Below are 27,601 nucleotides of genomic sequence, written 5' to 3' on the forward strand. Positions count from 1 at the left end.
TTAGCTCTGCCAGAGAATCTGCTCCAGCACAAGAGTCAAAGCTATAGCTGTTTTGAGAGGAGCCGGAGACCAAACGAGCCGACAACTTGAGGTCCTCTTCATGTTGGCGCGTTGCTGCGTGTGCATGCAGATGCCAGAGAGCATCAACATGAAGGCGCGCCCCGACTGCTCGTAGCTATTCCCATTCGAAACGAAGCAGCGCATCTCGTGCAGCTCCGCCCCTAGCGCTAGGATCGTGGGGTCACCGCCGAGCACCGCCGCCTACTATGCCACCGCTCGTTGCCTGCTCTCGAGTATCTCCACCGCCTCCTGGTGCGCGCCCTGCTCCGCCGCCGCCCTCGCCGCAGCGTTGTCCTCGGTCGCCTCCACACGGATGCGCTCCCGCTCCACCTCCGTTGAGCGTTCCGCGTCCACCACATGCTCCGGTTCCGGTCTCGCCACCACCGTGTCCTCCACCGTCACGTCGACGTGCGCGCCTCCATCCGTGTCTCGGTAACTGCAGCTCACCTTGGTCAGAGCAGTCTTGCCGTCTGTTACTTTCACGGTTGGGATAGACAAGAACAGCAGGAAACGCCGCTCCTCATCCGCGTATAGCTCGCCGACGCGGATAGAAGCGGAGCGGCCGTGCTCGTCGGCGGGGCTATCAGTAACGCCCAGACTTGATCAAGCAGACACGAATTCTGGGATGCCCGCAAGCGATGGTGACGCGCGCGTCCTGCACCACGATGGTGAGCAGGCCGCCGATGCACTGCGTGAACACGTCCTGGATGATCGCCTACCGGTGGTGGCCTCAGCAATGACGTGCATGCATGGAGGCCGCATCATGGTCGTTGCCGAATCCACACGTGTGAGTCGGCGCCGACCAATCTCTGGTGCCTGCCAGTGGACATGAAGGACGACCTCGTAGTTGGTTGTGGTGCCCCGCAACCACCGTGGCGTCGTACGGTGTTGGTGTCCTGGCCGGCCGGCAGAGAGGAGTATGACGCTGGACATGGTGTTCCTGCTCCGGCAGTCGACGAGCACCTTGGCCACCGTGCGGAGCCCTTCGGCGATGTTGGAGCCCCTCTTGGCCGTAGCCTTCCCGATGCCCGACATCCGCAAGAGCCTGGTGACACGGCGCCCCCCGGAGGAGATGGACACAACGCTGAGGCGGTCCTGGGGCCTGAGGTTGTCGATGATGAACCCCATGGCCTGCTTTAGGAGCACGAGCTTCGCTAGTAGAGAACAGACCTTTGATCCTCGGCCAAAATAGGCTCTAGTCCCGGAATTTTTTGCGCCCGGGACTGAGATACCTTTAGTCCCAGTTGGTGGATCCAATCGAGACTAAAGGTCCCTCCCAACGGCTACTGCGCCAGACAGAGGTGGCAGGGACCTTTAGTCCCGGTTGGAGCCACCAACCGGGACTAAAGGTAGACTTTTACTCCTAGTTGGTGGCTCCAATCAGACTAATGGTCCCTGCCACCTCTGTCTGGTGCAGTAGCTGTTGAGAGGGACCTTTAGTCCCGGTTGGAGCCACCAACCAGGACTAAATCTCCCCCCTTTATATCCCGGCCGTCTCCTTCTTTCTCCCCGAGCCCGAGCTCAGCACATTTTGAAGCTCACTACACTAGTGTTCTTGCTTTCTCCCTCCATTGTTCCTCCATCCATTCTTCGATTCCTCCGTCGATTTCTTCGATTCCTCCGTCGATTCTTCAGTTGTAAAGGTTACCAATCTCATACTCTCATTTTTCACCATTGTCTTATCTCATTTTGTTCACTATATATATGGTTCTTTATTGTGGTTTTTTCATTTGTAAGCAATTTGAGCTCAAAATCACTTCAAGCCTGCATATTTACATGAACGAAGGTTAAAGTAGCTAGTTGAACTTGCGGACCGTGTTCATCTCGGCGAGCATGTTCTCTGCCGAGTGGTAACGGACATCAAGGAGGAGCTTTGATTCTACGAGGGAGAGCGGCAATGGTCATGGAAGACCGTGTTCCCTTCCTCGTAGAATCGGAGCTCTTCCGTGGCCAAGTACGGTGCCGTCCGGTGGAGAAATGCTCGCCGAGATGATCACGTAAGCAAGGTCAACTAGTACGGATGGTTATTTATTCACACGTCCCGATATCGTCGTAGTAGTCTGTCAATCACCGTACCTAAACGTAGTATATATAAAAATATAAACGATAATCGATTGTTATGTGTGTACATTCCCATTCTTCTGTTAATTTGCAGAAATATCATGTGAATTACTTAGCTACCGCAGTAAAAGACGAGAACACAATGACCATGGCCACGACCATGAAAAATGCCAACGACACAACACTAGCAACTTTCTCGGCAAGCAGAGTAGTGTTAAACGCTCTGGAAACCTTTAAACTTCAAGCTTGCATATTTACATGAAGGAAGGTTAAAGTAGCTATTAAAAACTAGTATTCACTTGTTTATTTGTAGCATGCATAGCACACTTCATTGTTTAGAGATATAGAGAATTTTAGAGTTTTTTTAATTTTATTTGTTTATAAAATGAGAAATTTATAGTGTATTAAAAAATGAGTATAGAGAGTAGATGACAACTGCTTCTGGGTCCTCGGCCTCTCATGGGTTTCCAAAGCGACTTAGGCCGGGCCTCCCACTCATTGCATGTGACAAGTGTTGTGATGAGACGAAGATTAGTGATGGAGTACCGAGTGAAGAGGAGGGTCCCAACAAGGGTCGCATTTTCTACAAGTGTCCGGATCGCAATGTGAGTTATTTTATCGTATATAATGACTATGGTTAGTTTATACCTATTTTCATGATGGTTGTGATTAAAGTTCTAATTTTCTATTTTAATTTCAGTGGGATGGCACTGGATGTTCAGGCTTCTACTGGGAGGAAGAGTATGTTGAACTCGTGCAAAAATATCTTGCACAACAGGCAGATATGGCGGCTAATGAGGCAGTGATCCAGCCGAAGAAGCCCAAAGATGTTGAATAAATGGGGGATCTATCTATTTTAGTTGGGATTGGTCGCGAAATCCTTGTGCTGCTGAAGTGCATTTTAGCTTTAGTGTTTTTAGTGGTAGTTGGGATTGTCTATATTGTAGCGATGATTTCTTAAATTTATAGCTTTTGTGGTGGTATGCATGTTGTGTAATTAACTAATTATGTTCTAGGTTTTAATATGATATTTATGTCATGTAATGCAGATGAGTCAGCATTGGATGTACAATGCTGATCGTCGCTCCCAAGAGTTCATGGACGGCGTGCATTCTTTGTTACGTGCGGCCGAGGCAAACAAACGCGATGGTTTCATGTGCTGCCCATGTGCCGTATGTAAGAATACGGTGGAATATCCTTGCTCAAGGACTCTTCATTCACACTTATTCAAGTCGGGTTTCATGCCAAACTATATTTGTTGGACGAAGCACGGAGAAACCGGCATTGTAATGGAAGAAGGTGAAGAAGAACAATGGGACAACAATGATATTGTTCCCGATGGTGCGTGCTTCAATGATACTGCAATGGGAGAAGCTGAAGAAGAGGTAGCCGCAGAAGATGAGTCTGCTGATGATCTTTGTCAGGTCATTCATGATGCACAAAGAGAATGTGAAAGTGAAAAGGAGAAGATCAAGTTCGAGCGGATGCTAGAAGATCACAAGAAATTGTTGTACCTAACTTGTGATGCAGGGCAGAAAAAGTTGGGAACCACACTAGAATTGCTGCAATGGAAGGCAAAGAATGGTGTATCTGACAAGAGATTTGGAGAGTTACTAAAAATCCAAAAGAAGATGCTTCCGAAGGACAATGAATTGCCCGCCACTACCTACGAAGCAAAACAAGTTGTCTGTCCTATGGGGCTAGAAATCAAGAAGATACATGCATGTCCTAATGACTGCATCCTCTACCATGGCAAAGAGTACAAGAAATTAGATGCATGCCCGGTATGCCATGCATCGTGGTATAAGATCATGCGAGATAACCCTAGTGATGTTGAGGGCGAACGTCTACGGAAGAAAATCCCTGCCAAGGTTATGTGGTATGCTCCTATAATACCACGCTTGAAACGTCTGTTCAGAAACAAAGAACATGCAAAATTGTTGCAATGGCACAAAGAAGACCGTAAGGTAGACAATATGTTGAGACACCTTGCTGATGGGTCCCAGTGGAGAGCAATTGATAGAGAATTCCCGGAGTTTGCAAATGACGCAAGAAACTTAAGGTTTACTTTAAGTACAGATGGTATCAATCCTTTTGGAGAGCAGAACAGTAGTCATAGCACTTGGCCTGTTACTCTAAGTATCTACAAGCCTTCCTCCTTGGTTATGCATGAAGCGGAAGTTCATTATGATGCCTGTGCTCATCCAAGGCCCGAAGCAACCTGACAATGACATCGATGTGTACCTGAGACCACTTATTGACTGAACTTCTCATTTTGTGGAATAAAGAAGGTGTACGTGTGTGGGATGAGTACAAACAGGAACACTTTGATCTACGAGCATTGTTGTTCGTAATAATCAATGATTGGACCTGCTCTAAGTAATCTTTCAGGACAGTCAAACAAGGGATATAATGCATGCACACACTGCTTCGATGATATTAGAGGTGTATTCTTGAAAAAATGTCAAAGGTCAGTGTACCTTGGCCATTCGTCGATTTCTTCCTGCAAATCACCCCGTAAGAAAGAAAGGCAAGGCATTTTAAAGGGAAGGCAGACCACCTGACCAAGCCTCGCAAGCGAATCAGTGAGGATGTACTCGATATGGTCAATGATGTGAAAGTCAGTCTTTGGAAAAGGACATGGCAGCCAACCTATTCCGAACTGACGCTAACGGTCACGCACCCATATGGAAGAAGAAGTCCATATTTTAGGAGCTACCCTATTAGCAAGTCCTAGAGGTCCACAGCTCGATCGACAGTGATGCACCTGATGAAGAATCTTTGTGTGAACCTGCTAGGCTTCATGGGTGTGTATGGAAAGCCTAAGGACATATTTGAAGCACGACAGGACCTGCGTTGTTTGAGAGAAAGAGACAACCTGCATCCTAGAGAAGATAGATGATGGACGCCATTACTTATGTCCTGCCAGCTACACTCTAAGCAAAGAGGAGAAGGAAATCATGTTTGAATGCTTAAACAACATCAAGGTACCATCTGGATTCTCCTCGAATATAAAGGGTATTACAAATGTGCCTAGAGAAGAAATTCTGTAACTTAAAGTCCCATGACTGTCACGTTCTCATGATGCAATTACTTCCAGTTGCATTAAGAGGAATTCTACCTCCAAATGTACTGTCTAGCCACCATGAAGCTATGTGCATTCCTCAATGCAATTTCTCAGAAGGCAATTGATCTAACTGATCTAGCTAAACTATAGAATGATGTGGTTCAATGTCTCAGTCAGCTTTGAGTTGGTGTTCTCTTCCTTCCTTCTTTGATATCATGACACACCTCCTAGTTCACCTAGTCAAGGAGATTTTCATTCTCGGTCCTGTGTTCCTACACAACATGTTCCCCTTAGAGAGATTCATGGGAGTACCTGAAGAAATATGTTCACAACCATGCTCGTCCCAGAAGGAAGCATCGCCAAGGGCTATGGAACTAGAAGAGGTCATTGAGTTCTGTGTTGACTTTATTCCCAACCTTGACTCTATTGGTGTTCCTGAATCGAGACATGAGGGGAGACTAAGCGGAAAGGGGATACTAGGGAGGAAAACATATATTGGTACGGAAGGATGATTATTTCAATAAAGCGCACTACACAGTTCTACAGAACTCCTCTTTGGATAGATCCGTATATTGAGACACACAAGGATCTCTTACGATCCTGAGTTTCCAGGGAAGACTGAAGCTTGGATTACGCGTAAGCACATGGAAACTTTCGGCGGTTGGTTGCGAAAAAAATGTCAAGGTGATGAGAGCATCCATGAGCAACTGTATTTATTGGCTATGCAACCATCATGGCATATCAGTCACATATAAAGGGTACGAGATAAATGGGAACATATTCTACATAGTAGCCCAAGATAAAAGGAGTACCAACCAAAACTAGTGGTGTCCGCATAGATGCCACAGACCCGAATGGGAATAAGCAGACATATTATGGCCGCATAGATGAAATATGGGAACTAGAATATGCACCTACTTTGAAGATCCCAGTTGTTCAAGTGCCAATGGGTCAAGGTGACCAGAGGCAGGGTAACAGTAGACAACGAGTATGGAATGACAACAGTAGACCTTAGTAATATTGGGTACAAAGACGAATCATTCGTCCTTGCCAAGGATGTGAATCAGGTGTTCTATGTCAATGATATGTCTACCAAACCTAAAAAGAGGGAAAAACGATAATGACTCAACCAAAGAGCCAAAGCGCCACATAGTTCTTTCAGGGAAAAGAGTCATCGTGGGAATTGAGGACTAAGTCGGACATGTCAGAAGATTATGAAAAGGATGACCGAATTCCGCCCTTCAAAGTGAACAAAGACCCTAGCATCTTGGTAAATGATGAGGACACTCTATGGTTACGACTGCGATCATAACCAAGGGACATACATAAAGAAGAAGTTCACTGCTGTGCCCACTTGATGATATAGTGATTTAATGTAGTGTGTATTTGAGATATTATGTAATAATTGTGAATTTAGATGTTTATTATGTCGTGTTTCAAATTAAATCAATGTTTGATTTGGTGGGATTTCTCTCTCGAAAAGTTAAATTAGGATATTGAGTGATGAAAAATTAAAATATTAACGTTAAAATGATGTGAAAACAAATTTCCTAGTCCAAAACCAATAGTTTTAATAATTTTAATTAAACACTACATTTTTGCATTAACTGAAATAATAAATATTAGTTACATTATGTTTTATAATTATAACAAAAAATAAAAAAAGTTAGGTTATAGATTTTTCCTATGTGCAATAAAGAAAAAGAAAATCCATATTTTTAACAAAATAATTTTATGTCTTTTATTTAATTTACTATGTATTTAACAAGATTATTGCATTTCTATTAAAAAAATTTGCTCAAAACAGGCGGGAAATGAAACTGCAGCCCACCTTTACTCCGGGTGGGAAGCCCACCCGGGAGTAAAGGTGGGTTGCAGTTTCATGGCTCGCTAAAAAAACCCTTTACTCCTGGTGCGTGTTACCAACCGGGAGTAAAGGTAGGTATACCTTTATTCCCGGTTGGTAACACGCACCGGGAGTAAAGGGACCTTTACTTCCGGTTGGTAACACGCATCGGGAGTAAAGGTCGTTTACTCCCGGCTGGTGGCTAGCACCAGGAGTAAATCTCCCTGGCATATAAGCGCCAGTGCCTGGTGCAGGTCGATCCCCTCCTCTTCTTCCTCATCGAACAGCCGCCCTTTCTCTCTTCTTCCTCGCGCCGCCGCCGATTCGTCTTCGCCTGCGCATCAGCCCGCCGCCGTGACATCGGAGCCCGCGCCTCGCCTCGTGCAGCCCTCCACCGCATGTGCCCATGCGGCCCTCCACCGCCGACGACCTTGCGCCGATGACCTCGGCCCTCCACCGTGCGCGCCCGTGCGGCCCGGCCTCCACCGCGCCCGCCCGAGGTGTGTTCTCTCGGCTTTCTCTCTCCTAGTGCCTAGGGTTTCGCCATTCAGCGGCCAGTCGTAGTATGGGCATGGCAGGGTCGCATGGATGGCCGTGGCGAGGATGATGGCGCGGTGCCGTGGCTTGCTCGTGGCTATGGAGTTTTGCAATTTTTTTATTTTTTTGCCGGTTTGCAATGCTATATATTGATGTTTGTACTGTGTTTTGCAAAAAGAAAAAAAACATGTGGACATGCATGGATGATATATAATATACTCCTTTTGATCATAGCCCCAGCCCGACGCACGGGCCACACCCTCCAGCGCATTGACTGTAGCCCTGGCCCGGGCCGCTCCACGCCAACGACGCCCTCCACCTCACCGACACTGCCCCGGCCCACCTCACGTCGTCGTCGTCAGCACGCCGGCCTGCCTCACGTCGTCGTCGTCAGCACCCCAGCCACCACGCCGACATGTATATATACATCATTTGTATTCATATGCATGTATATATACGTCGCGGAGCACCGCCACCCTCGTTCGCCCATGCATTTCTATGTATACGGTGGAGCACCGCCGCCCTCGTTCACCCATGTGTACAAACATATATACGGCGGAGTGGAGCACCGCCACTCTCGTCACACCGCCCTCTCTTGCAACGTAGTCGATCAACACTCGTATTATCGTTATCGTTAACGCTAAACAATCACACTAGGGTGAATTGCGTCGGTGACTAGGGTGAACCGTGTTGTTGATGTCACCGACATGGTTCACCCTAGTCACCGACACAATTTTCCCTCGGCCGTTTATGTATAGCGATAGCCCTAATTCGCCCTAGTACCGACGCAGTTCGCCCTAGTGTGGCGAATTGCGTCCGTGACCGAGGGGCAAGATTTAATAATGCATATTGTTCGTAGATTTTACGCATGTAAGCAAAGATTTGACGTACTATATATTGGTTTTGTTTTTTGAAGCTAGATGGCCGACCCGAGAAACATGGATGAGGAGGAGTTGATGATGAATTTGATCAACACTGGCACTCAAGTTGCCGGCGATGATGGTGCTAAAAATAACGTGCAAGAGGATGCAGATGACGAGAGTCAGTACTTAGCTCTTGAACAAAATGAGCAACAACATATTGGCCAAGTATATATTTTTTATTATTAGCTATTTATATTATCATATGTCTTATGTGTGCTCATGACATTAAAAATAATGTTTATGTTTTGTAGCCCTCTGGATCGACATCAACAACTACAACGAAGAGTAAAAATGTTCGAGGTCCCAAAAAGCCATTGGAGGGCCGCTTCATCATCTCAGAGTTCAATGTGGATACAGGCGAACCGGGGGGAGGGGGGCCAAATAAAATGAAATTCGTGTACCACTGTGGTTACCTTGTACGGGACCGGCTCCCGATCAGTACCCGCGAATGGAAGAAGAAGACCAATGCTCCTCATATCAGTTTTGTCTCCGATCGTGACAAGATGTTAATTTGGAATGATGTCTTGGAACATTTCATGCTCCAAACAGATGATTATGATGATATAATAGATGGTGATGAATTGAAGGAGCGAGTTAGGGATTGAGCAATGAAGAAGATGGCCACCCAGTTTTAGACTTGGAAGAAATACCTATACACGACGTATGCCAAGAAGAACATAGCACCAGATTTCACTGTCCCAGGCCCGATCTCAAAGCAGAGGCCCTATTGAGATGAGTTTGTACAGTATAAGACATCGGAAGAGGGTGTGAGTCGGGTGATAAAGAACCAACGTAATGCCTAACAGAAGACATGCCACCATAACTTAGGATTAGGTGGCTACCCGACTGCCATTAAGAAGTGGAACAAAATAGAAGCATACCTTCTTGCCAAGGGTATCACACCAGAATCACTCGAGTGAGGAGAGCGTGCAAAGAATTAGTTTTTTGCTCATGGGGGAACACTAGACTAGGAGACAGGGAAATGCGTTCATGGCACAAGACTGCAAGAAGCAGCAGTAAGATTGTTTTATGCTCAGAGAGCTACTGCTAGTGGTGTGTTCAGACCCAACAAAGAGAAGGATAAACTGACATACGCCATTGGGACTATTGAACATGGTGGTCTGAACTAGAGGCTAAAGGAAGTGTCTCGTAGGAGCATGGATTCCCTCAGGACTAGACCTTCCTACAGAAGTCGCCTAGAGAAAGAAGGAAGAAGAGGCACAACAGGCTCCAGAGGTTGGAGGAAGCGGTGCGTGAAGCATAGGAGCGGGAAAAAACCTTGAAGCGAGAATGCAAGGAGGAAATCAGAAGGCAAGTGCAAATAGCAAGTGAGTGCAAGCAAGCAGGCATCAGAGCCAGGAATCAACATTAGCCAATCTATTCAGTTGAAAAGCAGTTGCGCTTCCACGGAGATACCAAATCAAGGGGACATAGGACTGCGCTTCCCTGTGGATGACGTCACTAAACCTTGTACATCGTGTGAGCTACACATTCCAAAGGGGAATTCCACAATCAAGGTGGCTATCGGTCTTGTTAATCCTATCGACCGAACCAAAACACCAAGGATTCATGGGAATATAATCCAAGAAGGATATGCTACCATCTCAGTAGATAAAGCTGAAAAAGGTTTTAGTGATTTGCCTCTTGACATTCCTGGAGGTGATGTCGAGAAGACTCTAGGAGAAGCAGAGAAGACATTCATTCTATGACGCAAGCGCTACATCATCATTCCTGGGATGTCGCCTCCACCTCCTCCTGAACTACCTCACCATAGGTGCGGATGAAAACACTACATCATTAATTTATATTGGCTTAAATAATTAACAATCTGCTCATAATAATATGTCATTCCTTTTTTTGTAGCAGATCCTCCCCCAACCTAAATCCAATTGTTCAATCACCAGATCATCATAGTGCTCTGTACGATGACAATGTGTTGGAAGGCGAGGCTGCATCCACACCATCTCCAAGGAGGTCTCCAACGCCGCACCCGCCACCTCCAAGGAGGTCTCCAACGCCACTGCCACCACCTCCAAGGAGGTCTCCAACGCCTCCCCCGCCCCCGCCTACCAAGAAGCCAAGTACTAGCAAGAGGCCAGCCCCGCAAATGAAGAACCAGTCCCCGCTGGCAAAGAAAGCCACCATGAAACCAAGGGCTATTCCCAAAATAATATCTGAAGAGAAGGAAGAAGTAACTGATGCATATAAAAAATATATGTCCAGATTCTATGACAAACTTAAAAAGGATCAAGAAGCAAGGAGAAACCCGGAGAAACCGTACTTCTTCGTAGCTCCAGATATTCTAAGAAAAAAGGTGGCTTCTTACCAGCAACAACAGCGGGAATCTCGTAAGCCGTCCAAATCAACGTTAGTGGACTATGACCGCACTCTCACCAAGTCAATTGAGGCGGCACAGAAAAAGAAGCGGGCAGGGAAAGGAGTTGCACAACTCGGACAACAATCGCACCAATCAGTCCCCTGCTAGTTGTTGGTAATGAATATGGTTCGAATTTAGGATTAATGCATCAGGCAAACATACCTTTGGATGTCGATTTGGATCACCTTGGTGAATTTATTGAAGAGACTAGTCTCGACCTTTACCAGATGTTTGGTGCTGGAAACATTGAGAGTGCGGCGGAGGTTGATATTTGGAAGAAAAAATTTGTACTAGGCCAGAGTCTATACAACCCTCAAGCCTTAGGTGATCTGGGGACGCAAATGTACCTGCTAAACAAGTGGTACATGCAGGCGTCTACCGGTGGAGACTTCTACGTTGGTGTCAGAATTAGAGATGAACATTGGTTCCGTGGCGATGATGTTATGTATGTTGACTTTGTAGAATTTCATCAACTATGCCACCTGACCTCTCTGGATAAAGTTATCATTAGCTGCTATTGCCTATAAGTAATAATTCTTTCGATCTATTATTAAACTCATCATATGTGTGTATATGCATATAAATTATCCTAACAAGTACTATATATATATATATAGATTTACAATGACAGAGCGCAGAAAGGAAGGCTGCAATGAAATTGGTTTTGTTGATCCCCATATAGTATTCAAAGACCCAGTTACTCCAAAGTCTAATTGGAAGTCTGAGTCAGAGAGTAACCTCATGAACTTCTTAGTGAACCAACGCCACAAGAAGGATATACTCTTTCCCTACAACTTCAAGTGAGTGTTAATAATGTCGATCATCCTTAATGGCTCATATGTTGATTCTAGTTAATTAATGAGTGTTATGCGTTATATCCTATAAACACATGCAACAATCACTGGATATTGATGGACATCGATCTGGTGAAAAGTCACTTGATAATCTATGACTCGATGAGAAAACCACAACAAGACTACCAAGATATGATAGATATTATCCATAGGTAATTTCGGTATCTCTAGCAACTATATATACACACAAACATGATGATTAACTATATCTGATGACGTGGCAAATTTTTTATTGGGCAGTGTTTGGAAAACCTTTATTGAGAAGCAACACATGGGAAAATGCAAAGCGCCACTGAATGTAATCCCTTTGAAAGTAAGTCCCCTAAATCGCATCATCTTTATTAATTAAACATATAGCTTTCACCGGATCACCAGATTGGATGACAAATCTATATATTCATTTAATTATTATTATTGATTGTGTTACTATATCTTTATATATATATCTTTATTTATTTTCCTTTAATTCAAACCTGTAGGCTCGATGGTTGGAGGAAAAGGTCATACGACAAGACCAAATCAAAGCAATTCAAGAGTCTATAGCCGGATTTTTTAATGACCAAGGTCATCGATTCTAAGGGCGAGTTCTACTTCGACCCAACACTGCCATGGAAGCCAAGCTAGAGGATGAGAGGAAACTTGTTATATCACAACAACTGTAATGCAATCTTTTGTAATATATGCACATAAAATAATATAATGTAAAATACACATATGCATGCATGCATGTAAATATATATATGATGCATATATATATATATATATTTCTATGCTTGAATTGTGTGATTTAATACGTTCATTGTGCTTGAACCGAAACATACTATATGCGCGTATAAATGTATTATTAGCAGCGTACAATACGACTTCGAAAACCTATTTTGAAAAGAAAACAAAAAAATGAAAAGAAAAGAAAAAAGAAAAAAATATTTAGTCCCGGTTCGTATTACCAACCGAGACTAAAGGGTGCCGGCCTCGTGACATGTCAGGAGGCACCTTTAGTCCCGGTTGGTGTTACCCACCGGGACTAAAGGTCCTCCTTTAGTCCCGGTTCCTGACCCGGGACTAAAGGACCCCCTTAGTCCGGTGGGGAACCGGGACTAGAGGGGGTTTCCCACCGGAAGTAAAGGCCGTTTCTGTACCAGTGCTTTGCCCCGATCATGCTGCCGTTGACGTCCAGTACTGTCACGAGGTCGAGAGGCGCGTCGCCGGACGCCGCTTCGCCATCCGTCATCCCGCGAGCCTGGACGTGCACGAGGACGGCGAAATTGTCGCGCGACGTATGTACGAGCCCCTCGCGACTCTTGACAGCTAACGTCCCACCGGATCTGGATGACGCCGTGGCCTGTCGCTGGTCGCCGGAGGGCGGCCCTACCTGCTCGTCGTCGTCGAACACTAACGTACTTGGCACCTGCTAACATGGCCTGTCGCTGGTCGCCGGAGGGCTGGAGCTGTGGCCGCCGGCCATGCATCGGCAGTGGCAGCACACGGTGCATGGGCTCCGGCCGTGGCAGCGGCTGGCCGTGCGGTAGCGTGCGCGGCACCGGTGTCGGCCCCAGAGACGGCAGCTCGCGCCACCGCGCGCGTTGCAGAGAGCGGGCAGAAATTTATACGCACGAAATGAGTCTGCTTGATTGATGCATCATCTTTGATTGAAAGAAATTTATCTGTCAGATTAAGAACCAAAAATAATTGCACGTCGAATAGAAAGTGCCGATGGAATTTTGGGGACCAGCAGGCTGAAGCCCAACTCGCTTACTGCACACAAAAACACAGGCCCAACCACCCCATGTCGACAGGAATTCACAGCATGGTCCAGCATATTCCAGCCCACATAACTTCGAGCCCAAAGCTGCAACGTCTCGGGCACAGCACAGAAGCGGCCGGGGGAACAGCGAGCAGGAGCCAAGCCAAAACGTACGTGTATACATGGGGACACACACGAGTGAGTCTGACGACCCTGGCTCGCTAAACACCTCTACGACGAGTGCAAAAACATGCAGTAAGTGCACGTACACCAACACACACTCTGGCACGCGGACCTAGCACGGGCTGCTCCGACCGTAGTTGTCGTCTCTGCCAGGCTCCTGCTCAGCGCCTCCCATGCCGAGCTCCTTCTGCCTTCTGGTGCGCGCCTATGCTGCCGTGCGGCGCCATCGACACGATCAACTCGCACCACGGCTCAGCGCCTCCCATACGTATACAGGCCGTCGTCGCCGCCATGCATGCGTCGGCACGCACACCGGAAGATCTCCGGCAAGCATCTGGCCTTTCGAGACTATGCTGATCTCTTTTGGCTATCTTGTGCCCGCCCCGTCCCCCTGCTTTCCGTTGGCCTCCTCCTCGCCGCCGTTGGCTGCTCTTTTTCTGTCCAATCGCTTTTGCTTCGTCGAGGCGAGGACGTTGCACATGTCCTGAATCCAGCCGCGGCCGTCCTCCAAATCCTAACTTGTTTCGTTGCTGCTCCGGTAGCGGCGGCCATCCTCCAAATCCTAACTTGTTTCCGTCGCTGCTCCGGCAACTACCCGGACCATTCTTAGTTTCCTTCACCGCTCCCGGCCGTCTACCAGACGGAGACCGCACGCCATTGAGTCCTCTCTACTGCTGTGCTGCGCTCGCCCTCCAAGCGTTTGTTCGATCGTCCAATGCGCGGGTGCAGGCCGGCGTCGCCGCCGTCGTCTTCCTCCGGCGTGCTGGTCGCGACGTGCCACACCAATACAATACACCATGATTCTCTCGATGTGTGTCTAAGCCTTGCTGAGGTCCTCATCGCCTTTCTGGTCGGTCCTCCTCTTCACCCTTCAGGGACTCCTGGGCAGCGGGGGACCCAGGAAATATTTTAGGGGCTGAACAACACTGCTGTTCGATCTTAAGTCTCAGCCCCCCTACACTATAGAACTTTGCCTAAAAATTAATGGGGGCTCCACAGGGGTTCCACTGCTCCGATCTGGTAGGGGGGCTTGAGCCCCCTGCCCCACCGCTTTGTCCGCCCCTGCTCCTGGCCGCCAACCAAACTGTCTTTGTTCTTCACGAGGGTACTTCATATCATCTCCTCTACCTCTTTGTCTGCGGAGACCGGCTGGAGAGAGTCGTGCACTTGTTGATGCGCAAGTCCTCGTCGCCGGTGAGCAGGACGAAGGACCTTGCGTGTGGTACAGCTTGACGATGCACTCCGAGAGGCGTACGTCTCTGCTTCTTGGCCGCCTTGAGAAGATCGAACTGTCCGAGAGAGAACGGTTTTCGCTTGAACAGCCCGGTTTTCAGCCATGATACATTATTTTTCTCTCACAACAAAACAGTATCAGCCGGTTAATCAGCCGCAAAAACCATCAGCGGAAGTTTAACCAAATATACTTAGCGTTGTTATATAAATAATTACCTTAGACTAATCACATAATGCATTTTCATAGTAAAACTCTATATTTAAAGATATATAGATGTTGATATATATGTTTTTATATATACATCTAGTCAAACTTAAATCCGGTTAACTCAAAGGCAAAGCAGGGGGGCACCATCAATTATTCAATTCCAGATGTGATGACAATATAATTCTACTCTATCCTTAACCAATTTTTTTAAAAAAATAATTAAAGTTATATAAAAGATATCAATATCTATCAGACAAAATAGGTACACAAATCTCATAACAATGATTATTGGTGTATTTTTGTATAAATTTATTCAAATATCAAAATAATTTGGCTTGGTACAGAGAGTACATACAATGATACAATGACTGAGGCTGCTAAAGAAAAGAGAAGAAAGAGGGCCTGTCTCTCTTTATATCTTTTTTTTATTGAAGAACCAGCGGCAAGAGCATGCCGGGTATATATTAATAGAAAAGATGAGTTTTACAAAAATTAATTAAAAAACAAAAAAAACTCTCACGAAAGAGGCAACAGCAAGACCACCACCACACGAAAACACAACACCAACGAACCTCAGAGAGCAACAAAATTTCAAACATCCGCCTTGAACGCCACATAGAACAAGCAAAGTAAATAAGGAGGGGGAGTAGGTTTTCCATAGCGATGCCTCCAAGGAGGGAAACGACAACCACAGATGTCGTCAACGCTAATAGGAGAACCATGGTTTTTCAACCAAAGTCCTAGAGGGTAAAGGGGCCTAACAACAATGCCTCCAATGAGGGGCGTGACGCCAAAGGCAACACTATTGTTGGCCACGAGCAAGGGCCTAGCAGGGCCATCGCCCGACAACCCCCATGCCCAAGCCCCAAATGGCCATACTGTGACTTGGCAGCCAAGAACCGCAGCAAGCCACCGCTAGTAGGAGATCGATGTGGTACCGGCGAGGTCACAAGCATGCGTGATCTGTCTCCGCCACGCCAGCCTGCAAGGGCCGCCTCCATCCTACATAGCACCAACCACCATGGGAGGTCACATCTTGTTCCTGCACCATGCAAAGGGTGTCGCCGACTTTGTTTCTACAACTAAGCTGTAAGCTGGCTAAATACTGAGGTAGAGGAGAGAGGAGAGGAGAGAAGAGAAGCAGGGATGTAAGGTTACAACCTAGCTTTGACACTAAGAACCAAGAAACTCTGTGAGAGAGACAAGTGGACTATGTATTAATAATAAAAAGCTAACAACTATATGAGTGGGCTGAGAGAAGGCTGACAAAGATACCTTACATCCAGCAGCCGGCTATATTATTAGCCTTGCTCTCATCCCTATCAACACACGCATGCAAATCTACCCCTATGAGCATCTTCGAAGATTGGGTTGGCAAATCCTCGAGATTGACAATACAAATGTCTCGCTGTCGACGAGAACATCGCCTACCACTAAAAGCACAAGGTCGTTAAATCCTAGAAAATTCGCTCCTTTCAGTAGTCGTTGAGCCCGGGACCTGAGCTAGTTTTGTGGCATTTACAATTTCCTAGATTAGCATAGGCTAGTGATAGGATTTGCTCTAGATTGCGAAACTTTTGGTTGGTTATGGAGATCACACTAGATAAATCCTAGGTTGTGTATCATCATGTTAGTTAGTTCGTTTATCTCCAACTCTGTCTCTACAACTAAAAATACGAAAGGAAGACTCTACCCGGTAGGACGACGTGCGTCGCCCCGCTTCACTCTGCCCGGCCGTGGTGAAGCCTTTCCTTAATTAGTTTTCTCCAGTCATGTAAGGGGGCCAGGCGATAAACACTCGTCTGACTTTTTTTAGAAGGAAATTATTCGGTGCAGAAAGTGACCAACTAGTGAATATTTATAGTTTTGTTGTACGTTGTGATCGGAGGTGGCCTAGCACTCAATGACACATGATTTATACTGGTTCAGGCAACGTGCCCTACGTCCAGTCGGGGTCGGTCAGTGACTTTATTCCTGAGCCCAGGTGCTCGAAGTTTGTAGTGGGGTTACAAACGAGAAGGAGAAGGATGGGGTGTACAAGAGGTCCGGTCGGCTCTGGTCGGAAGGACCGAGAGTGACAGGAACTTCGCTATGAGCTAAGTGTTCAAGCGGGTGCTTGATGTCCGAACCTAGCGGTTCTGTGGTTGTGAGCTAGTGAACTTAGGAACTTTGATTAACTCGAATCGGTCTCTCTTGTTGGAGGAAGTGCACCCCCTTTTATAGATGAAGGGGACGGCTTTACAAGTGAGAGGGAAAGGGTGCATATGTTACCGAGCCTTGTTGCCCACGCCTACCGAGCCTTGTTGCCCACGCCGGTGGGTACAAGATAATGGTAGGCGCCTACAACACTGTTGATATCACTGTAGAATGCCAGATGCATGTGGGAGGTCATGTTGGCTTCTTTAGGGATGGTAGTCGTCAGTTCCTGCAAATCCTGTTTGATGCCTAGAGGGCATGTGAGGATTCTCACCACGTTCACCTAGTATGGTAAATCTCGGTGCCCATAACGCTATCGATGTCCAGAGGCATGTGGGGGGGGGTTACCGTATGGGAGTTTTTAGTGGTGCCTACAACACTATAGAGGGAGATGTTGGTGCCTACAATACTGTTTGTATCAGGGTAGCTGCATAGTACTATTCCGTGTAGGGTATGGTCCCTAGTATAGTGGTTTTGATCTGTGAGCCTTGCCTTGCTTTTCTCTGCACGTCTCCTGGTTCCTACCAAGTGGGCGTCCCCGGTTGGATGGCTCCAGTCGGCTCTGAGTGCGCCGGTCGGAGAAGAGCGGTGATCAGGGTTCCTTCGAGCCCTGGTTGGAGGGACGCGGGGTCAGGGGTCGGAAGTAGCGCTTTGGGCCAGACCTTCCAATCGGAGAGGGCGTCCGGAGACGACTAGAGGCCGAAGCGAGTGCTCCGATCGGAGTGGTGGGCCGAAGGGGTCGATGAGCGGGCGTCGCTCCTTTTGGTCTAGACCTTCTGGTCAGCGACTGGGCCGTCCTTCTGGCCTATTGTATTTAGACTCTTGGGCTGAGCCTTGGCACGGAAGCCGGTCCTCGAGGGACCCCGGGTTTATGAACCCGACAGGAGCCCCCAAGCCCCCGGGCGATTCGGGTAGAATCATTCAGGGGATTTTTGTCTTGTCGACTGGTGCGCGCAAGCGCACCCGCGGGTGTAGCCCCCGAGCCCCTAGGCGGTTCGGGCGGAACCATCTAGGGGGTTTCTGTGTCATCAGGGGAGATTTTCTGTTTTATCGGTGGGTGCGCGCGAGCGCACCCACGGGTGTAGGCCCTGAGCCCCCGGGCGGTTCGGGCAGAACCATTTGGGGGGTGCTATTTTACCGGGCGTGTGTGCGTGTTTTTAGTCTGAGACAGAATTTTATCGCCCAAGGCGTCATTGTGCAGCCGAGGCGTTTTTAGGCGCGAAGATGAGACAGAACTTACTGATCCCGGTGTCGATGCACGCCGTGGATCGGGCGAGGAAGTTAGTCTGAGCATGAGAGAGCTCACTGATCCTAGCGTTGATGCGCGCCGTGGGATCGGGTGAGGGAGTTAGTTTGGACGTGAGAGAACTCACTGATCTTGGCGTCGATGCGCGCCATGGGATCGGGTGAGGGAGTTAGTTCGGTCGTGAGAGAGCTCATTGATCCTGGCATCGATGCGCGCTGTGGGATCGGGTGAGGGAGTTAGTTTGGACAAACCCTGGCGTCGGTGCGTGCCGTGGTTTCTAAATAGTTAGTTTAGGGGTCGGACGAGACCGAGACCGTGGGTCCTAGCGTCAGTGCGCGCCGTGGGACCGAGCAGGTCGGAGTCATGGATCCTGGCCTCGGCGTAGCCTGGGCGGCCGAGGTAGTTAGTTTTCATGTGAGTTCGGAGTCGCGGTCCCTGGATTTTTGGAGCACAGTCGGAAGTGAAGCCATTACGCGAGTTCAGAGTCACGGTCCGTGGATTTTTGGAGCGCAGTCGGAAGTGAAGCTGTTACGTGAGTTCGGAGTCATGGTCCTTGGATTTTTGGAGCGCAGTCGGAAGTGAAGCCGTTATGCGAGTTCAGAGTCACGGTCCCTGGATTTTTGGAGCGCAGTCGAAAGTGAAGCCATTTGTCTTGAGCCCCCGAGCCCTGTCGGGCCTTCGTGGGAGTCGATGTGAGTTGTGTGTTACCCCATCCTCAGTTCCTCACAACCGGAGGGGCTAAGTTTCATCGCTTGTCCCGATCGCTCGGGCTCGAAGACTAGCTCAGTGAGTTCACTAACGGGTGTGATCGAGCAGAATTCGGGTCCGTCATTCATGATGGGGTCGGCATAGCCCTCTTGTGACATTCCATTACTCCTTTACCTACAACCCGGCAGATGCCTAGGCCATTCCAGAGACCGACCCGGGTGGCCTAACGGCCTCCCCTCCATGGAGATTCTGTGGGCCTAGCGAGAGGTTTAGGATCGAACGGGGCTCATCTATGGTTTTCTCCCCTGGCTCTGTTGTTTGCTCATGTCGAATGAGGCAACCGCCGCTTCATGACGCAACACGGAGCATTGTGATGCATTTCACTGCATGTGTGATGCTTAGTTCCTGAGCCCCCGAGCGGTTCAGGGCCCGAATCGTCTAGGAGGCACGGGCGTATGGAATGAGATGTGCGTATGGATGTATGAAATGATTTATAAGGAAATAGAGGGGTTCGGTACTACTCACCTTGATGGCTTAAGTGACGGGGTTCGGAAAGCTTCAGTTGGAAATGTCCAACCAGGACCTGCACTTGTCAATCATGGGTGAGCCCTTGTGTGAATAGTTTTTGTATTTAATGAACACATGCTCACCTTGATGACCTGAGTGACGGGGTTCGGAGAGCTTCAGTCAGAAATGTTTGACCGGGACCCATGCTCGTCGTTCGTGACAGAGTCAGCATGGCCTACATGGGGCACCCCTTCGTTTCCTTACTTGTCTCTTGGTGTCTATCCTGAGTGATTCGATCGACTTAGGGGGTCAGATGGTTTCTTCGATGGAGATTTCATTTTTGGTCTCCCTAGGTCTATCCTGAGGAAGTGGGAAGCCGCCCGCATGCTATGGCGCTTCGGTTCCTGTGCCCATCGTGTGGTAGTGGTTGATCATGTGGTAGTGGTGGGCCATGGCCAGGCCACGTCCCTTCTGATCAGGAGCCGTTCCATCGGGCAGAAAAGTGTTCGGGTCAGGGTGCTTTTGCAGGAGCATATACTAAGTAAACAATGATAAGATTGAAGCTTAGGAAAAACGACATAGCTGTTCCAGTAGTTCGGAGAGATGAGGGTCATTGTCGTCCTTTGGTCGGTACGCGTCCTAGCCCGCTACGTCCCCTTTCTTGGTTGCTGCTTCCTTGCCTTTTCTTCCTTTGGCCTGCTGGCCTGCCATAGAAGGTGCTTGAGGAGCTGGCAGTCCTTGTAGAGGTGGTTTATGGGATAGTCGTGGTTGGTGCATGGGCTCCCCATGAGATCGTGGAAGTGGCTTGGAGGGTCTTGCTAGGGCTACGTGCCCACGTGATCGGCCACGGCGACCGACACGAAGTTGGCCGATCGACGGCGATCCTTTCTGTTCTTTTTTCCCCTCTATGTGGAGGGGCCCTCATCTTGACCCTGGTACTTGGCCTTACCTTTCCCGCAGCCTCCATTGAAGTGCGGTGGGAACGATGCTTGCTGGAGGTGTTGGACGGAGGTCCGCGGTCCCGTGCCATTAGGGCTGGGACTCCAGTTGCTGCTGCATGTGTCTCGATTCGGTCCAAGCCGCACGAATACAGGCGGTCGGTGCGGAGCGGTCGCTGAGTCAAGATGAGGTGCCAGTGCAGCCTCCTGTGCCGCACTCGGTGATTGTAGCGGCGATCGGGTGGAGCGACCCGTCTACCATGTTCTCGTTCCCCTGGCGGAGAGCGAGGACGCGTGTCGGCGTCGCTGAAAGCTCTAGTTTGGTTTTGGTGAATTGATGAAACCCTAAGTGCTAACCTAGTTTATCAAGTGATCATAAGATAGGTAGCACACTTCAAGTAGAGAAGCTAATGAAGATCATAACATGACAATGGTGATGGCATGACAATGATCAAGGGCTTAAACTTGAAAAGAAGAAAGAGAAAAACAAAAAGCTCAAGGCAAAGGTATAATTTGTAGGAGCTATTTTGTTTTGGTGATCAAGACACTTAGAGAGTGTGATTACATTTATGTTTGATAGCCGTACTATTAAGAGGGGTGAAACTCGTATCGGAATGCGGTTATAAAAGTGCCACTAGATGCTCTAACTCATTGCATATGCATTTAGGATCTAGTGGAGTGCTAACACCCTCGAAAACATTTGTGAAAATATGCTAACACATGTGCACAAGGTGATACACTTGGTAGTTAGCATATTTGAGCAAGGGTGAAGAAGACAGAGGAGATGCCAGCGTCGGTCAAATGACCGGACGCTGGATCTGAATGCACCGAACGTTGACTGCCTGCGTCCGGTCGCGTTGACCTGGCGGTATAGTGGCTAGGGTACTCCACCGGACACTGGACTATGTCCGGTCAAGGTGGACTGGACACGTCCGGTCGAAGAAATACGCCTTGGGGAGCTTACTGTACTCGACCGGACGCTGAGGCTGCAGCGTCCGGTCAGTTTTGCCGGAGCATCCGGTCAGCTTCGTAGCCGTTGAAATCTGATGAACAACGTTTGAAGCTAGTGACGCATGGCGTCCATCAGTGGACTGGACGCTGAGTCTAGGGTCCGGTTAGTATGACCGGAGCATCCGGTCAGAGCGCAGTGTGCCCAGTGTAGGGGTACAACGGCTCTATTTCGTGGGGGCTTCTATTTAAGCCCCATGGCCAGCTATAGCTCACAACTTTTGCCATTTTCATTGACATAGCATCCTTGTGAGCTTAGCCAAAGCCCTCCCACTCATCTCCATCATTGATTCATCATCATAGTGAGATTGGGAGTGATCCAAGTGCATTGCTTGAGTGATTGCATCTAGAGGCACTTGGTGTTCGTGTTTCGCTGTGGATTTCGCTTGTTACTCTTGGTGGTTGCTGCCACCTAGACAGCTTGGAGCAGTGAGGATCGTTGAGTGGAGGGTGGTGATTGTCTCCGGCTCCGATCGTGGTGATTGTGAGGGGTTCTTGACCTTTCCCCGGCGGAGAGCCAAAAGATACTCTTGTGGATTGCTCGTGGCTTGTGTGATCCTCATCTTGTGTTGGTTATGCGGCACCCTATTGAGGGTTTGGCGTGTGAAGCCAATTAGCGCGTGAACCTCCAAGTGAGTGAATCACCACAACGAGGAGTAGCTTGCCAGCAAGCAAGTGAACCTCGGTAAAAATCATTGTGTTTATCTTTTGATTCCAAGGTGATTGGTCTTCATTGTTATTCATCCTTGTGATTGATTGGCTCATTCATCTACATGGCGGTATAATCTTCTTGATCACTCTCTTTACATTACCGCAAACTAGTTGTCAAGCTCTTTAGTGTAGCTAGTTGTGAGAGCTTGCTTGCTTGGTTTGTGTGGCTCTTTAGTTAGCCTTTGAGAGCACACTAACATAGGATAGTGTCATAGCATTTGTGTGGATCAACACTATCTAAACTAGAATTGTGGTAGGTGGCTTGCATTTTAAGTAGGCTAGCGCAACACTTGCTTCGCCTCATAATTGTCTAACCATTTTGTTAAGTGTTGTTGTAGAAATTTTATTAGGCTATTCACCCCCCTCTAGCCATTAGGACCTTTCAGTCACGATATGGAGCACTCCGCTTGTTGAACGGCGGCGGTCTCCACTAGTGCCCGGAGGTTCTGGTGGATCGCTTGTTCATGAGGGTCGTTTGGCTCGGACAGGCCACACAGAAGTATTGCCGCGGCGGCGATGTTCTGGTTCGCCCGAGCGAAGTGCAGGGGATTGGTCCCCCCTGTCCATGGCGTTGCGCTGGACCTGACAGGTGCGACCCTGGGCGCTGCTCGCCGGTCTTCGCGCATGGGGCGTAGTGTGGTGCGCAGAGTGCACGGGCGCAGTCGGTGGCTGGTGCGTCCACTGTTGTCGTAGTCCTTCCCTGTGCTCAGGTGTGAGCTCGGTGGTCCCCGCATGAGGGCCCGGAGAGGTGTGAGTCCATGAGGACTCCGCTTCCGCCAGTGGGTGTCCCAGAGGGTCTACCATGGCGCACTCCCAGGACAGACGGTGGCTAGGTGCCATGTCGCTGATGCTGAAGCCGTCACTCCCGACGTCGTCATCCATGATGTCGAGGAAATAGGTGGGAGCATAGCTCATCATCCCCATGAACTCAGACGTGAGAGGGTGCGGTGCCGGCATCTTTTGGAGCCCCCGGGCGTATGCGTCCGCAGAAGACGCAAGGCCGTAGGGGAACCGATCGTACGACGGTTGCATTGGGGACAACGGGGTTCCATCGGGCAATCGACGGAAGATAGAAAATAGTAAGTAAATAACAGCGTGTATATTACTCACAACGGGGTTTGAGCAGAGAGTTTGCTCGGAATGAAGCGCAGATGCCGCGTCATCGAAGTCACGCGTCCCGAAGTCGATGGAGGACGTCCCTCCAACGAGTGCCGGGTCGCGAGCCTTCTCGTGGAGGTGTAGTACGCCGAGTCGGTTGGCGACAAAGTCTAGGCTTCCGAAGAGGAAGGCCTGGGATGGCTCGAAGACAGGTGGAACCCGCTTCCCAGCGGGTGAGAGTGCGGGAAACTCCTGCGAGCCGAAGCGAATCATAATGCCCGAGCCCGCCACAGTGGGGGTGGCAGAAAAATGGGCCATCCGATGACCAAAAAGTGTTGAACGTACAACGTCTTCCCCATGGACGGCGCCAACTGTCGGTGCAGAAAGTGACCAACTAGTGAATATTTGTAGTTTTGTTGTACGTTGTGATCGGAGATGGCCTAGCACTCAATGACAGAGGATTTATATTGGTTCAGGCAACGTGCCCTACATCCAGTCGGGGTCGGTCAGTGACTTTATTCCTGAGCCCAGGTGCTCGAAGTTTGTAGTGGGGTTACAAACGAGAAGGAGAAGGATGGGGTGTACAAGAGGTCCGGTCGGAAGGGCCGAGAGTGACAGGAACTTCGCTATGAGCTAAGTGTTCAAGCGGGTGCTTGAGGTCCGAACCTGACGGTTCTGTGGTTGTGAGCTAGTGAACTTAGGAACTCTGATTAACTCGAATCGGTCTCTCTTGTTGGAGGAAGCGCACCCCCTTTTATAGATGAAGGGGACGGCTTTACAAGTGAGAGGAAAAGGGTGCATATGTTACCGAGCCTTGTTGCTCACGCCGACCGAGCCTTGTTGCCCACGTCGGCGGGTATAAGATAATGGTAGGCGCCTATAACACTATTGATGTCACTGTAGAATGCCAGATGCATGTGGGAGGTCGTGCTGCCTTCTTTAGGGACGGTAGTCGTCAGTTCCTGCAAATCCTGTTTGATGCCTAGAGGGCATGTGAGGAGTCTCACCACGTTCACATGGTACGGTAAATCCCGGTGCCCATAACGCTATCGATGCCCGGAGGCATGTGGGGGGAGGGGGTCTTACCATATGGGAGTTTTTAGCGGCGCCTACAATACTGTAGAGGGAGATGTCGGCGCCGACAATACTGTTTGTGTCAGGGTAGCTGCAGAGTACTGTTCCGTGCAGGGTATGGTCCCTGGTACAGTGGTTTTGATCTATGAGCCTTGCCTTGCTTTTCTCCGCACGTCTCCTGGTTCCTACCGAGCGGGCGTCCCCGGTCGGATAACTCTAGTCGGCTCTGAGTGCACCGGTCGAAGAAGAGCGGTGAGCAGGGTTCCTTCGAGCCTCGGTCGGAGGGACGCGGGGTCGGGGGTCGGAAGTAGCGCTTTGGGCCAGGCCTTCTAATCGGAGAGGGCGTCCGGAGACGACGGGAGGCCGAAGCGAGTGCTCCGATCGGAGTGGTGGGCCGAAGGGGTCGACGAGCGGGCACCGCTCCTTTTGGTCTAAACCTTCTGGTCGGCGACTGGGCCATCCTTCCGGCCTGTTGTATTTAGACTCTTGGGCCGAGCCTTGGCGTGGAAGCCGGTCCTCGAGGGACCCCGGGTTTATGAACCCGACAGAAATGCTATAGCGATAGAATGTTAATCTGGTCATGAAATACTGCCTCCATCCTAGTATAATATATAAGACGTAACCACCTCTGGTTCAAAGACCAAGAAACATATTTAATTCTCTCTCAACACTAGTACTATTGCATCAATATACGTGCGTATAGAGAGAGGACGTCTTAAATCATGGGACTTGAATAAAAAGTGATTACGCCTTATATAATAGGACGGAGGAAGTAATTAAGGAAACCACAAATCTTGGAAAAAAAGGCCCGACATCACGAAGGCTACCGATCCCGCCTCCCCGGGCCATTTTCTTTTTCCCTCGCCTCCCACGGAGGCCTTGTTTGGATGTTGTCGGATTCACCTCAATCCACATGTGTTGAAGTGGATTGGTGTGTAATTTAGTTCAAGTTCCACCGCCATTTATATGATTATTAAAAAAACTTATGCAAGGCTCTAAACCTCTCTCTCTCTCTCTTTAGAAAGAGATATAAAGTAGAACTGCATATTTTTACACTGAGAAGAATAAATAGTTTACGGTTTACACAGTTTACATACAACGCACTCACGCTTGAGCATGACGATGTAAACATATTATTATACGGCTATATTGGAGGGCCCAATGCATGCAAAAACCACGCGTAGTAACGTTTTCACATGTCCGGCTGTCCCCCTACCTTATACGAGAAGATGATCTATCTAGACAATATCAAACGTGACATGCTGCGGGAGTACTGTACTGATGGTGGTTCTAGCAATTTGTTTAGCTTCCTCGATGGGTGGTTCACCGCCTCCATATCGCCGGTAATTATATGGTGGATATTGACCAATTTCTACTCTAAGAACCTCCAGTGCATCCGCATTTTCAATGATATGGAGAAGAAATTCGAGTTGCCCTCTTGTTGCTTTGAATCCTGAGATCCATACGTTCTTCAAATGATTATATTTGCATTTACATTGCCCAAGGTCTTTTCGGCTTGGACCCCCTTGTGCAAACCATAGATTGAAGCCAGCATACTGCAAAAAGAGTAAATCATGAACAAATTAAGACAAGAAGATGGAGATGGGTGCATATAGATAGACTTGGTGAAATTTTAGCTATATACATAATATAATCACTATTTTTTTTAAAATTTTTTGAGGAGTGCATTTGAACCCCTAGTTATATATGGAACAGCTTCGCCCCCTAGTTGGGTATCAGTAGTAATAATAAGAGGACGAATAATACGTAACACTTGAATGAATTGAAAAATTACGAAACATTGAAAAATATATATAATGTACTAACATGGATGGGACTTACATAGACCTCCAGCTTTTCAATAAACGGTGCGGCTCTCAGGAATGAAACCGATGAATAAAGAAGCTTGTCAACCTCGTCGTGGAAATATCGAATTAGCAACTGTAAATGCCGGAGTTTGGAAAACCTTTTTAACGGGCGATCCCACGACCATTGCTTCTGAGAGAGTGAGAATTGAAACACAGAAAATTAATTAATTGTTTGAAGCTACGTTATTACATTATTATTGATTGTGATTTGAAATAAAACATGAATGAAATAATTAGGAACAGTACGGCACCTCTAGATATTTCAAACCAAGCCTCAAATCGGATATGAGCGCATGCTCAAAAACCGCCATGAGCAAGTCAAGATTTGCACTTTGCAGGTTCAACGAATGGACAAGACGGATAGGTACCAAGCGTCCGGTGTACTCAAAGGTAGCTAGATTGGCAGCATTGATGTCTATCTTGGTGACGAGGCCGCATTGAACATTGAGGTAGAGCAGACTAGGCAGTGGAGTCGCCAGCGTGAGTTGATCGTCGACGACGCATCTGTTTATGTGAAGCCACTGGATCTTGCTGGCGCAACGGGACAGCAGGTGCTCAAGATCCTCCCTGGCCATATGCAGCACGTCCAGACGAAGCTTCCTCAGATTCGGGAAGCCTTTGAACTGCGACGGTGGTCTGAAAGATACAAAGCTAAGGTGCAGCTGCTGCAGGCTGCTTCCCCAGTTGTTGTCTGAAACTGAAAGAAGCTGCCGGAAAGGAAACACGTACAGATCCTGCTTTCGGGGTAGACAAGATCCATCGTGCTCCCACCAGGTTTCGGGCTTGAGATCCAGGGATAGGTTCTTGGTCCGCGACGACGAGACGGCAAATTCCACCCACATGTGGATGTGATGAGCTAGCAGGCCGTGGGCGCCGCCGACGAAATCGGTTCTTACCTCAAGCGTTTCCACGACGGCGCAGCGGCTACGGTGTTTCTGCAAGACGCCGTTGACGTGAGGGATGAATCTCGCCACCTGGGTGGTTTCGCTCAGCTCGTACCTCTCGCATTTGCATATCGACACAGCATGGAAGGTTAGCCTCGGGCACGCTGACCACAGACGCATGCATCGCCTCCACTCGCTTGACAGGACGCTACTTCTTGCAATTTCTTTTGCCGGCAGCTTCGACACGATCGTGTACAAAATGTCCTGCAT

At 48.5% G+C, this 27,601-nt stretch overlaps 1 pseudogene; it reads right to left on the minus strand.

Annotated features, from left to right (window-relative positions):
• Positions 1-27,601, minus strand: LOC136533738 (uncharacterized; annotated as a pseudogene).

Source organism: Miscanthus floridulus, unplaced genomic scaffold, assembly GCF_019320115.1.
Source record: "Miscanthus floridulus cultivar M001 unplaced genomic scaffold, ASM1932011v1 os_1157_1_2, whole genome shotgun sequence".
Classification (NCBI taxonomy): domain Eukaryota; kingdom Viridiplantae; phylum Streptophyta; class Magnoliopsida; order Poales; family Poaceae; genus Miscanthus; species Miscanthus floridulus.